The sequence below is a fragment of the Bufo gargarizans genome, chromosome 5 (genome assembly GCF_014858855.1).
Source record: "Bufo gargarizans isolate SCDJY-AF-19 chromosome 5, ASM1485885v1, whole genome shotgun sequence".
Lineage (NCBI taxonomy): Eukaryota > Metazoa > Chordata > Amphibia > Anura > Bufonidae > Bufo > Bufo gargarizans.
Genome location: NC_058084.1, coordinates 77,815,953 through 77,830,424, shown reverse-complemented (window position 1 = coordinate 77,830,424; position 14,472 = coordinate 77,815,953). Strand labels below are relative to the sequence as shown.

Sequence of the window (14,472 nt, the reverse complement as noted above, 5' to 3'; positions counted from 1 at the left end):
CTGTGAGAGGATTACAGAGGTTGAAGTCAGAGTGGGTACTATTGAAGATTAACTGCCCCCTGTTAAGAGGGATCTTGGTAGGATTATACATAACGTGACTCTGCTGATGACCTGGAGAACAGCACCACCTGCTTCACCACCGGGCGCCCCCCTCATCCAGTTTTGATGAAACTGTTGCACTTCAGAGATAGAGACACTATCATTAAGAAAGCGAGAGATCATCCTAAGCTTCTAATTAATGGGAATAAAATTGCTATATATCCGGATTTTTCCGCGGAGGTTCAGCAAAATAGAGTCAAATTCCAAGATGTGAAACGTCGTCTCCGGAACCTGCAGATTCCCTACTCTATGCTGTATCCGGCAAAGCTGCGAGTGGTGGCACATGGAAAAGTCTGCATTTTCAAAACTCCATTGGACGCGGCACAGTGGTTGGACGCCAATGAACCTACACTTAAAGCCTCGGTGAATACTGGATGAACATTCCTCATACAATGTTTTTGGAACTGTGCTGAATCCTACGGGTGCTGAAAGATGCGTCTGATAAGTATCACAAGCCGCGGTTGTGTGTTTTTACCTTTTGTTCCTACAAAAGGATTTGTTTATAGCGGTATTAGTGTTGCAAATTGTACTAGCATCTGTTCCTGTTCCATAGGTACTGGGCTACCTTTGTTAGAATTCTCGGTGACTCTCAGATCATTCAGACTGCGATTTCGTGGTCTGTTTATTTCTGGTGCGCTGCAGAATTCACTATTCATAGGGCAGGTCCGTAAGACCAACCCGTTATATAGTCATTGATCTGATCTGTTCATATGTTTTTGATTGTTATTTTGATGTATGGGTGCCCGGCTACAGGGTATATTTTCACCCTACTTCTTGTTATTTTAAATGTTGGGTTGCCTCCTTTATGGAGCTCATCCTTTTAAACAGAATTTATGTTTGAGGTTGCATTATGGGGGTTGGGATTGGGTGGGTCTGGCGATGAGGCGGGTATGAGACATACTGGGTCTGAGTGGAATTGGCGGAGGGGTCACCTAAGTGTACGGGAGGTATGCCTTGCCACTACATAAAATTCTGAGAAGTATGTCTGATAGGCCTAAAATAGTAGGATGGAACGTAAGGGGCCTGGGGGACCCAATTAAGAGAGCTGCCATGTTTTTAGCGCTGCAACGTTTCCAGCCTGCAATAATCTGTTTATCAGAAAAACATCTGATTCCTACTAATACTTCTGTCATACAAAAACCATAGGTGGGTCATTCCTACCACTCCACGTTCTCCATGCATTCCAGGGGTGTAAGTGTTCTCATACACAAATCTATATAGTTTGTCTGTCATTTGTCCCGTAACGATTCTGCAGAAAGGTATTGTACATGTAATCATTTCTCCTTTGTTTTAGTGGCGGTATATATTCCTCCCCCTTATAGTAGTGAAGTGTTGAAGGAGATTATGGTATACGTTGAGGGGCTATCTCAGTGTCCTCTGCTAATAGTGGGTGATTTTAATACCTGTCCTTCTGCACGGTTAGGTAGGTGGTTCAGAAGGCAGGCAGAGACACTAACTTTGCCACTGCACTGCGGGAATTGGACCTGCATGACATATGGCGGGTGAGAATTCCAAATGCGCTCCAGTTCTTATGTTTCTACAGCTCCCATCATTTACTGTCTAGGATTGATTTGGCTATAGGGACCCCTGAGAAATTATGAGAAGGTTAGCACACAGAGCATTTTCAGAAAAAATTATGAAAAAATCCAACAGAGATATTTCAAATATGAACAGAAACACATTGCTGGCTACACATGTGGGAACTAGAAGACAAAAAACTAGAGAGATTTCCAAATGTGAAAAGAAAAATATTTTTGTCACACAATATAGCAATGAATATATCCAAATTTGCAATATTGTTAAAAAGCACTTCCCAGTGCTAGCATGTGACAAAAAATGGGCAACAATGGCACAAAAAGGCATTAAATGTGCAGCACAGAAGGCACCCACCGTAGCCAGCTTTGTGAGCCCATCCCTTTTCAAAAATGATAAATCTAGAACAACAAAAAGTACATGGCTGTCAACAAAAGGAAACTATAAATGTGGACACTCCATCTGCACTTGCTGTAAATATATGAAAATTTGTCAAAGTTTTGAATCCAGTACTAATGACCAGGTTTTTAAAATAAAATCCTTTTTAAACTGTAACACCACCTATGCGATTTATTGTATAACTTGCACAAGTTGCATGCTGCAGTATGTAAGATGTACAACAAACGCAATAAAAACACGTATCAGAAAACATATATCAGACATACCGCACCATGAGAAAATAAAAACTTCCATGAACTCACTATGCCCATCACGAAATACCTTGGGGTGTCTTCTTTCCAAAATGGGGTCACTTGTGGGGTAATTATACTGCCCTGGCATTTTAGGGGCCCAAATGAGTGCAAAGTAGTTTGAAATCAAAATCTGTAAAAAATGGCCGGTGAAATCCGAAAGGTGCTCTTTGGAATGTGGGCCCATTTGCCCACCTAGGCTGCAAAAAAGTGTCACACATGTGGTATCGCCGTACTCAGGAGAAGTTGGGCAATGTGTTTTGGGGTGTCATTTTACATATACCCATGCTGGGTGAGAGAAATATCTCGGCAAAATACAACTTTTCCCATTTTTTATACAAAGTTGGCATTTGACCAAGATATTTATCTCACCCAGCATGGGTATATGTAAAATGACACCATTTTTCTTGTTTAGGTAGCCCCTGGTCCCCTGATGAGTCTGGGGCAATATTTTTGAGACAAAACGTGTCGGGACAACATCTTTTTTTGGATATTAACCTAACTTTTTGGGGGCTGTGGGCACATCTTGGTTCACTCCCCCCTTTTTTTTCTCCCACCAAATAGTGACTGACAGGGCTTGTATAATAGGGCCACCCTTGTCAGGCTGATGACTCCGTATTTAGGAGGACATTAGGGCGTAACAGACCTGACAGGGCAATTTAGGGAACGTTTCCAGTATAATTTTTCCCCTTCTCCTGTGCCGGCAAGGCCCCAACAGCCCGCAAGTGTCCATCGATTTAACTACATACCGATAAGACCATTCCATGTTTTTTTTGATTATCTAGTTTATTTTTTGTCTGTTATTTTAGACACGAGTATAATAAAGGTTATATTTAAATTCACTAATTTACTAATTTACCATTATCACTAACCTACGTGTTGATGTGGTTTTGAAATATTCTAGGGAGTGCTGTACGAGTACACTACTAGTTTCTTGTACTTTTTCCACACCATTTTCGGTTTAGTTGCCTGGAAGTGCTATTTATTTGCCACAATACCAGCAACCATACCTCATCCTCTGGTGACAGAATCTGCACTTTATATCTAATGCTGCTGGATGTACCACAAGTTAAGCATACAGACAGACTTCTGGGCTGATTCTTCAAATCACCTTCCCACTGCACTTATCCCCAGGTAGCAACTGTGTGAGGGAGTACATTGTGATACAACACCTCATCAGGGCCACTACAACTCCCATCCTCTGCACTGGGAGATAGGTGCTAGTCAACATCTGCATTATATTTGGATGCTGTGGCTCAGTGATGTCACAGCGAGAGTGGAAGAGTGGAAGGGGATCAGTAATGTCACAGGCAGAAGGGATATACTTGGGAGCACAAGGAGGGGAATGGGACCAAAGGACAAGGTGGACTTGGTCTCCTTATAAAACTGAAAATGCCTAGATGGGTACTTGGTGCCTCATTTGCCTGTACATCAAAGACTCAATCAGTACTTCGGTAACACAGCAAGAGGGGACGCAGCTGGAGCAAGACATATGGCTTAGAGCACACAGCATAGCTGACATTACTTCAGGATAAGCCTGCCCACTCAGCAGGAATAGAGGACAACATGTGCATTAATATGAATCAGCATTGGTAAGGGAAATGACCAAAATTATGAAGGTTACCACCAGTATATCTGGGTCCTCTCCATATAATATACATCTACAGACGGATTGTAAAATTTTTTTGTATAAATGAAAACTTTTAGAAAAAAAAAATACAATAATTGTCTGATAAGGTGGGTTCCCACATCGAGCACCCACCGTAGCTTGCCAGCCTGTCTGACATTTATGGAGATACTCTTTAAACATGAAATGTTGCCCAGTCACTGGTTAGCTTTCCTCAAGTTCTAGACTGTTTTATTTTACACAATAGCATAAAAATCACTAAATACTACACAATCACAGGTACAGATGAGGCTCACATTTCCTAAATATATCCTAGACATATCTTACCTTAACGGTCATTGTTCTAAAGGGTCTATTGGAGAACAACGGCGGCTTCCCTGTGTGAGGCAGCAGAAAATGATAGTGTGTTTAATTTGGCATTTAAGTAACAGGCATAATCTACTGAAATAAACAGCTGAGGGCAAATGATATGGGACGCCACTTTTTTGTCAAGATGCCACAAGTCCTCTGGTTTATTTTAGGCACACAGCATGCACTGTATGTTAAGACCAACAGCAACATAACTGAAAGATATTGGCACCAGGTCCTAGTGCATTTTTTTTTTATAGGGCTTTAGGTATTTATATTACAAGTTTTTGACTAATATTTGTTGAATACACAAAATAAAAATAGAATAAAAAACAATAATAAAAATTAGGATTAAAGGGGTTTTCCAGTGTTTGCATCAACATCCTTTAAAATAATTATTTATGACGGTCGCTATAATTTGTAATGTATTTCTTTCAGGGTGGATTTGATTTAAAGGGAACCTGTCACCTGGATTTTGTGTATAGAGCTGAGGACATGGGCTGCTAGATGGCCACTAGCACATCCGCAATACCCAGTCCCCATAGCTCTGTGTGCTTTTATTAAACCTATTAAACCTATTTAATACATATGCAAATTAACCTAAGATGAGTCAGAGCTTGAAAATATGACTCTTCTCTGGTCACACAAGTAAGATATAACTCTTTTATGTTAATTTGCATATGTATCAAATCGTTTTTTTTACACAATGAAAGCACACAGAGCTATGGGGACTGGATATTGCGGATGTGCTAGCGGCCATCTAGCAACCGATGTTCTCAGCTCTGTACCCAAAATCCAGGTGACAGGTTCCCTTTTAATCAAAATGATTTAAATCACTAGTCAGTCAGGCTTGATTTAAATCATAGTTTTCTACATAAAGACTGATTGTTGTTGGTATAACTTATAATATGCAAGTAGATGAAGATTTTTAGAATAACAACTTTTCATATTAGTTTGATTAGGTTGATTCTGCATTCATAGGTTTGTAGATGTTAGGATTAAGGTATTTTTCTTAACTCTGTTCATGTTATAATATTTTTGCTGTAAAAAGGCATGTGATCTCTGCTGAGTCAAATTCAGTTTTTAAAACTGCAAAATTAAACCAAGCATCTGTGATAATATCTTGTAGGCAGAGAAACTGCCCAATAATCTTACAAAAACCTCTGGAAGAGCATGACATTGTGAATTGATTAATGGAATTTATTTACCAAAAAAACATATAAAAACATAGAATGTGTCGGCAGATAAGAACCATTTGGCCCATCTAGTCTGCCCAATATACTGAATACTATGACTAGCCCTTGGCCCTATCTTATATGAAGGATGGCCTTATGACTATCCCATGCATGCTTAAACTCCTCCACTGTATTTGCAGCTACCACTTCTGCAGGAAGGCTATTCCATGCATCCACTACTCTCTCAGTAAAGTAATACTTCCTGATATTACTTTTAAACCTTTGCCCCTCTAATTTAAAACTATGTCCTCTTGTAGCAGTTTTTCTTCTTTTAAATATTCCCTCCTCTTTTACCTTGTTGATTCCCTTTATGTATTTAAAAGTTTCTATCATATCCCCTCTGTCTCTTCTTTCTTCCAAGCTATACATGTTAAGGTCCTTTAATCTTTCCTGGTAAATTTTATCCTGCAATCCATGTGCTGGTTTAGTAGCTCTTCTCTGAACTCTCTCCAAAGTATCAATATCCTTCTGGAGATATGGTCTCCAGTACTGAGCACAATACTCCAAATGAGGTCTCACTAGTGCTCTGTAGAGCGGCATGAGCATCTCCCTCTTTCTACTGGTAATGCCTCTCCCTATACACCCAAGCATTCTGCTAGCATTTCCTGCTGCTCTGTGACATTGTCTGCCTACCTTTAAGTCTTCTGAAATAATGATCCCTAAATCCCTTTCCTCAGATACTGAGGTTAGGACTGTATCACTGATTTTATATTCTGCTCTTGGGTTTTTACGTCCCAGGTGCATTATCTTGCACTTATCAGCATTAAATTTGCCAGATTAGTTGGCAGATTTTTGACCATTCCTCTAGTTTTCCTAAATCCTTTTCCATTTGGTGTATCCCTCCAGGAACATCAACCCTGTTACAAATCGTTGTGTCATCAGCAAAAAGACACACCTTACCACTGAGGCCTTCTGCAATTTCGCTGATAAAGATATTAAACAATATGGGTCCCAGAACAGATCCCTGAGGTACCCCACTGGTAACAAGACATTGGTCTGAATATACTCCATTGACTACAACCCTCTGTTGTCTGTCCCTCAGCCACTGCCTAAGGCCTCATGCACACAACAGTATTTTTTCACTGTCCGCAAAACAGGTTTCCGTTGGTGCGTGATCCGTGACCGTTTTTTCATCCGTGGGTCTTCCTTGATTTTTGGAGGATCCACGGACATGAAAAAAAAGTCGTTTTGGTGTCCGCCTGGCCGTGCGGAGCCAAACGGATCCGTCCTGAATTACAATGCAAGTCAATGGGGACGGATCCGTTTGACGTTGACACAATATGGTGCAATTGCAAACGGATATGTCCCTATTGACTTTCAATGTAAAGTCAGGAGTCCCTTTTATACCATCGGATTGGAGTTTTCTCCAATCCGATGGTATATTTTAACTTGAAGCGTCCCCATCACCATGGGAACGCCTCTATGTTATAATATACCATCGGATTTGAGTTACATCGTGAAAACTCATATCCGACAGTATATTCTAACACAGAGGCGTTCCCATGGTGATGGGGACGCTTCTAGTTAGAATATACTACAAACTGTGTACATGACTGCCTCCTGCTGCCTGGCAGCCCCTGATCTCTTACAGGGGGCTGTGATCAGCACAATTAACCCCTCAGGTGCCGCACCTGAAGGGGTTAATTGTGCATATCATAGCCCCCTGTAAGAGATCAGGGCTGCCAGGCAGCAGGGGGCAGACCCCCCTCCCCCCCCAGTTTGAATATCATTGGTGGCCAGTGCGGCCCCCCCTCCCTCCCTCTATTGTATTAATAACATTTGTGGCACAGTGTGCGCCTCCCTCCCTCTATTGTAATAATAACATTGGTGGCACAGTGTGCGCCCGGCCCCCCCTCCTTCCCTCTATTGCAATAATAACATTGGTGGCCAGTGTGCGGCCTCCCCCGGCCCCCCCTCCCTCCCTCTATTGTAATATTAACATTGGTGGCCAGTGTGCGGCCTTCCCTGGCCCCCCCTCCCTTGTTTGACGAACCGTTGTCCGTCAAAAAAATAGGACAGGTCATATTTTTGGGACAGACAGGATACACGGATCACGGAGGCGGATGACAAACGGTGCATTTTCCGAGTTTTCAACTGACCCATTGAAAGTCAATGGGTCCGCAGAAAATCACGGAAAATGGAACAACGGCCACAGGTGCACACAACGGTCGTGTGCATGAGGCCTAATCCATTCAACAATGGGAGTCCATGTACAGCCTTATTCTACATAATTAAAAAAACTAATCTTTATTTCATGATGGAATAACCTTTGGATGGTAATATATTTTCCACAAAAAGCATTTTATATAAAAAAAAACGAATACAATCAAAAAAATCAGATTTTTTTATTTTTATTTTTTTAAATCATTGATTTTTATCCACACTGATTTCTTTTATCTTTATTGCTACTGTCTTCCGTTCTTGGTTGCAGTCACATGCCCATGTCCATGCAGCCTCTCTTATTTCTTGTGATGTTATATACATAGGAGTGTCAAAGCAGCAACAGGGGTAGTGATAGAGGAGTGTCTATTTATCTAGCTCAGTGGGAAGAGCTATAAACTAGCTGAGTGTTGTTAGGGGCAGTGATAGTGGAGTGTCTATGTAACTAGCTGGGTGGGAGGGGGTATAAGCTAGCTGGACATTGTTAGGGGCAGTGCTGGAGCTGTGGAAGAGAAAGGAGAAGTGCATCATGGGTTTGGTTGGATACAGCAACAGGAAGTGCCACATACAGGATGGAAACAAACAACAGTGAGCCATAGGATAAAAGTTTCAATAAATGCACTCTCTTTTATTCCACTGAAAGGCCACTTTCACGTGGTGAGTATTCAGTCAGTATGACTGCATCAGTGTTTGAACACCAAAACCAGAGGAACCTGCAGAGAAAAAAGTTAATGGAAAGATCTGCGCCTATTCTGTGTTTTGTTGCCACTCCTAATTTTATCTTACAAATACTGACTGTGTGAAAGTGGTCTTACAGTGCTTCTATGAGGGGAGCCCCAAATGAGGAGGCAGTTTTGAGAAACAAGATCAAATGCTGTACAGGTCTTTTGTGGGTTTTCCCTGTATAAGGGTTAAAAGGTGAATACCAGGGGCTATACTGTAGAGGTGGCAGGGCCTCATTATATATTACACTCTAGCACTTGCATATGCAGTGTCTGGGTTTGGTGTGGCCCCAATGCTACTTTGGGTGACCCAGACACCGCTGAGGTGTTACCACGTGTTGATGCTCTCTGGAAGGGATGGTAAGGCGTGGTGCACCCCAATGGGAAATAAGTCCAGATAGTCAGGGTCTGCAGTTAAACAGTGTGTTTCTTTATTGGAGAAACTAAAGTGCAAAACAATACAGACAAGGCACTGGACTGGCTACTCCAGTCTCCTCCCTGGCAGAAGAAGGGTTTATACTGAGAAAAGGCTTGAGCTAGCTGTCCCTCTCTCTCAGAAGGCTGGTACCCTGGCCAAAAGCTGGTGGCCCAGGGTCTGTGGCTCAGCATCCCCATTTCAGTCTCTTCCTCTGATCACTAAAATAGTCTGTCAGAGTCTCATTTTCTAAGCACCGATCCCTAACTGCATAACACTAAGGGCTCTGAGTGCTCTGCTACTATCTAGTGGGTGGGGTGGAGTGGAGTGGAGAAATTCAGCCTAAACAGATACAAAGTTACAATTTCCATCTGTCATAGAATTGCATTAGAACTTCAAAAATACTTAATAAGAATGACAAAGCAGGTTTTCCAGACAAAATCAATTCTTCAGACATAATAAGTTATCTAAACCAGACATCCAAAAGGTTAGTCTGTCTGGTTTTGGTGGTAGACAAGTCTGTCTTTTTCTCTCCAAAGCATACACTTCTTTAACCCTTATGGTAACTGTGGAAAATTACTAGATTCTCATTATTAGCTAGAAAGTCCCAAAAGTCTCATAAACCCTTTCCACATTGCAGTGCAAACTACCTCTGCTCCAGGGCACTACACATATACTATGCATTGGTGAGTATTCCTGTCAGGCTGCTCAGCCATAATGGCCTATCATAGGCAGAAGCACATTACCATCTATTGTAGAGCAGTGTAGTGTGTAGTGGTGCCCTACCCCCTAACTCCCCTAGGCAGCTCTGCAAGTGGAGACAACTAGTACTTCTCAAATTCTGGGTTGCTGGCCGTCATTTTAACTCATTCCTGGAGAACCCCTTTAAATAGACATCATAAAACAGTAAATACTTTATATGTGCAGGGCAAAGGCATTTTCAGGACTTCCGGTGACGAACCAGGCTCTCCTTGGGGCTGCCAGGAAGCCCGGTGATGTCACCGTCACTGATGGGCGGGCTTCACCCTAAGTTCACATCTGAGCGTTTTACAGCGCGTTCCTATGCGCTGTAAAATGCTCAACAAGGAGGAACCAATGCTTCCCTATGGGAATGGTTCTCACCTGGGCGTTTTACAGCGCGTACGATCGCCCGACGCTCAAACAAGTTCTTGAGCTTTTTTTTGGGCGTTTGTCGCGCGTTCCCGTACATAGACTTTCGGGAACGCGCGACAATGGGCGTTCGCTTGTCTCTGTATGCGCGATTGTAAACGCCCGTACAATCGCGCATACAGAGCACTCGTTTCAGAACGCTCAGGTCTGAACCCAGGGTTAGCGTTGCCCTAGCCAGTAAAACGGCTAGGGCAGCACTAAAACATGTCCATCAGAGCTGGTGAAGTCACCGAACACATTGTAAACAAAAGAGCCCTGCGCGATCTAGCGCAGGGCAAGGGAGCGCATCGGAGTATGAGATGCTTCGATGCTAACATCAGGTGGGCTGCCTGGGTGAAAATATGGATATGTCTGGGTTCAGCTCTGAACTCGGACAACCCCTTTAAATGTCAACATAGAAAAACAAAAAACAAAAAAAATCTTGCACTTTTATAACTGCTGGCTTCTGTTCACACTTGGAGGCATGAAATGAACAGTCTAGAACTCAGTTTCAATTTCACGCACAAAGACTCAAACTTCAGACAAAGAAAGACCACAGGTTTCTATTATCTTCTCATTGACCACTACGACCACAAATAAACTGGATAACACAAAACTAACTTCACCAACTTTTCGGAAGGGTCATTCTCCATATGCGGCTCTATTTGTTAGGCTCTCAATAAGCCAACACTTACCACATTTTTCTTCAATTACACCAGAGGACAGAACTATTTATTTCACTTCACAGGCTTCAGGGTAGCCCCGCTACTGTATATGCTGACTCAGCTATAGCCTCTCACTGGGTTAATGTTCCCCAGGATCCATTTACTTCAGATTCCTAACCAGGGGAGCACCCAGGAATTTTGTCTAGGGGGTCCGAAAGGCAAAAAAATGTGGCAGGTGTAGCGTGTTGCGCTGATTCTTTTACTTGGCCATTCTAAAAGCTCTGCAGGAAAAGAACAATGCGGCGCATGAAGCGCGCCGCAATTTTTTGGGCCCCGCCCATTATTAAAAGCCCCTCCTGCATATAATAGGCCACTCCCAACAAACACTGTACAGCTGACATTCTATAGTTGCGGCCTGTCTCTACACATCATACTGAGAGAGGGGGGTCTGTACTGGCTGCACTGCCTGCTTCACATCATACAATAGACAGCAGGCTGCAGCCAGGAAGCTCCTCCGCTCTCCTCCCTCCCCCGATCCTGCTCAAGGCCTGTGGTTCCCCCCACCATCTGCCTGCTGCCCCCTTTGGCTGTCCTCACCCAGCTCTGAATCCTCCTTCTGCAAATGGCAGGGGAGGAGCCGGAGCATCTCCTCTCCTACATAGCGCCCCCTACCTCTTACATCCAGTGATGTCACCTTTGTTGTAGACGTTCTCTTTCCTCATCTTCTCCATTCAGACCAGACCGCCATGTTGATTTTTCAGCCATCTCCCGTCTCTGCAGAGATTAACAAACTGACATTAGTTTCCCACATTTCCATCATCTTCACATCTTCTGAACCCCCTTTCCTGCCACCCCCAATACTGTGCCCGCTGTGCCCCCAATACTATACTGCAGAAACAGTCCCCCTGGAAATACTGCTACCACACAGATAGTGCCCCCTTCAACAATTATTGGCACACAGTGCTCTAAAAAAATAACTGTGCCCAGACACTAATAGTATAAAGATAATGTCCCCCAAAAATGATTGTACCCCCGCTTAGTACCCGCTGTTGAGCTAATGTCCCCACAATGTATGCCAGTATAAAATACCCCTATATAGTGCCCCAGTAAATGCCCTCATAGTGCTCCTCTCCCCTTCCCCATAGTGTCGCCCATAATATGCCAGTAAAAAATGCCCCTTCTAAGTGCCACCATATGCCCCAATAGTGCTTCTTTCCCCCATAGTGCCTACCATAATGTGGCAGTAAAAAAAATGCCCCCTTAGTGCCACCAGATGCAATAATGCCCCCATAATGTGCCAATAAGAATAAAGGACCCTTTAGAGCCCCCACTTCCCCTTAGTGCCCCCAAATAATGCCCCTATAGTGCCACCAGATGCCTCATAGTGCCATTCTCCCCTATAGTGCCCCCCATAATGTGTAAAAAAAAAAGCCCCTTTAGAGCCCCCATAGTGCTCCTCTCCCCCATGGTGCCCCCCAAATAATGCCCCCCAAATAATGCCCCCATAGTGCCGTTCTCCCCTTTAGTGCCCCCCATAGTGCCGTTCTCCCCTTTAGTGCCCCATAGTGCCGTTCTCCCCTTTACTGCCCCCCATAGTGCCGTTCTCCCCTTTACTGCCCCCCATAGTGCCGTTCTCCCCTTTACTGCCCCCCATAGTGCCGTTCTCCCCTTTACTGCCCCCCATAGTGCCGTTCTCCCCTTTACTGCCCCCATAGTGCAGTTCTCCCCTTTAGTGCCCCCATAGTGCAGTTCTCCCCTTTTTTAGTGCCCCCATAGTGCAGTTCTCCCCTTTTTTAGTGCCCCCATAGTGCAGTTCTCCCCTTTTTTAGTGCCCCCATAGTGCAGTTCTCCCCTTTTTTAGTGCCCCCATAGTGCAGTTCTCCCCTTTTTAGTGCACCCATAGTGCAGTTCTCCCCCTTTTTAGTGCCCCCATAGTGCAGTTCTCCCCTTTTTTAGTGCCCCCATACTGCAGTTCTCCCCTTTTTTAGTGCCCCATAGTGCAGTTCTCCCCTTTTTTAGTGCCCCCATAGTGCCAGCTCCCCACCTCAAAAAAATAAATAAAAATACACCGATACTTACCAGCAGCGATGCGATGCAGCCTCTTCCGGCCCGTGTCCCTTCTGTGTGCTGCCCGGCTCAGGCGGGGCGATGATGACGTCATCGCGCCGCCAGAGCCGGCCTCTGATAGGCTGCAGGCATTAGTGCCTGCGGCCTATCAGAAGAACAGGGGAGGGACACACCTCTCCCTCCCCTGCCGCAGCACAGATATGGGGATGAGCGCTTCCACAATGGAAGCGCTCATCTCCTACTGCCCCCCCCCCCCACCGCCGCAGCTGCAATTACATCCAGAGCCGCGCCGCCTGTGGTGATCGGCGGTGCGCCCCTGAAGGATTAAAAAAAAATAATTTTGCCTGGTTGTTCTAGGGGGGGTCCAGACCCGCTGGACCCCCCCTGTAGGTGCGCCACTGTTCCTAACTGGCTGACATCTGTCACAGGCCTCCTAGGGTTGGCAGCACATTCAGCCCCTGTGCTTCAGCAACAGCCCATACAGAATCCCACAAACATTTCCTTCCTGCAGCTAGACTATCCCCCTCCACTACTCTAAAGGGGCAATGATTCCCCTGTGAGCTCACTATTTGCTCCTTGTTGACGTTCCTCTGGTCTCGCTTGCTGCTTCTCCTGTCTATAGATCTTCTGAGGCTTGGCTACTCACTACACAGTGTTTCAGCAGAATCTTTGTTAGGGCTCATGCACACGACCGTATGTATTTTGCGGTCTGCAAAAAATACGGATGACGTCCATGTGCATTCCATATTTTGCAAAATGGAACAGCTGGCCCCTAATAGAACAGTCCTATCCTTGTCCGTAATGTGGACTATAATAGGACATGTTCTATTTTTCTGCGGAACGGACATACCAAAACGGAATGCACACGGAATAGCTTCTGTATTTTTGCGGACCAGAGAATACTTCATCAGTTAAGAAATCCTGGAAAATCCTTTTAAGGTGAAGCCCAGGCCTGTCATTTAGTAAAGGCAAAATAATTCTCACAGCATTTTCTAAGGTCTTTCTTCTTTGAGGGATGGGGTGTGGTGGTGCTAAAACTCTGTCTCAAGAATCTACGTGATTGTTGCACCATAAACTAGTTTTCACTCAAAGTTTATTTTCATTAAGTTCCCAGTCCAGATTTATTTTTATTTTTGTTTTGTTATGTACCTCATTTGTAGTTTTCTTATCCCCCATGCTTTAATTCTACGTCCTGGTTTATCATGTGACTGCTGTCCTATCATGCCTTAGGGCAGTGAGATGTTTCCTGACATCAGCAGGATATGTGACACCAATCAGTTCATTTTCTGCCTCCACATATTCAAAATGCTCTGTGCAACTGGATTTGTAAAAGGCACAACTTTTGCAAATGTCCATCATTTGTTACAGCAAAATGTATCATGATTCATTATGTTTGCCTATTAAATATCTGTCTGTCTTTCCATCCATAACTGACACTGCACATAGAGGAGGGGTTATTGAAGGGAAGGAAAAGAAGCGCTGTGAGCATGTGCGTCCTGTATCACAAGACTCCACTACAGGACGTAACCAATAGCAACTCAAATCAAAACTGATTTACCACAGGGTGCAATGGTCAGCTAATAACCTTAGAATTAGGCAGTTTTGGGGTATTTGGGGAAAGTGATATAAGCAATGATATCTATTGGTCAGGATACATTTATATTAGTCGCATAACCCTTTTAATGTGCCTTTTTTTATATGCAGTATGAGTAGATTCTTTTTAGGGCTGGTTCACACAGAGTTTTCTGACAGCAGAATTGGCC

At 43.9% G+C, this 14,472-nt stretch overlaps 1 protein-coding gene across 2 annotated transcripts in view; it reads right to left on the bottom strand.

Annotated features, from left to right (window-relative positions):
- The window catches only part of LOC122938164 (Y+L amino acid transporter 2-like), a 99,133-nt gene extending 94,727 nt beyond the window's left edge, over positions 1 to 4,406 (bottom strand). The window contains exons 1-2 of one of the 2 annotated variants that reach the window (XM_044293511.1): positions 4,276 to 4,372; positions 1,990 to 2,033 (exon numbers count right to left, since the gene is read on the bottom strand). The gene's annotated coding sequence lies outside the window, so the exon portion shown is untranslated. Of the gene's footprint in view, positions 1 to 1,989; positions 2,034 to 4,275 lie in introns of both variants that reach the window. The other variant, XM_044293510.1, reaches the window with a different exon arrangement.
- Between the last annotated feature and the right edge of the window lie 10,066 nt (positions 4,407 to 14,472).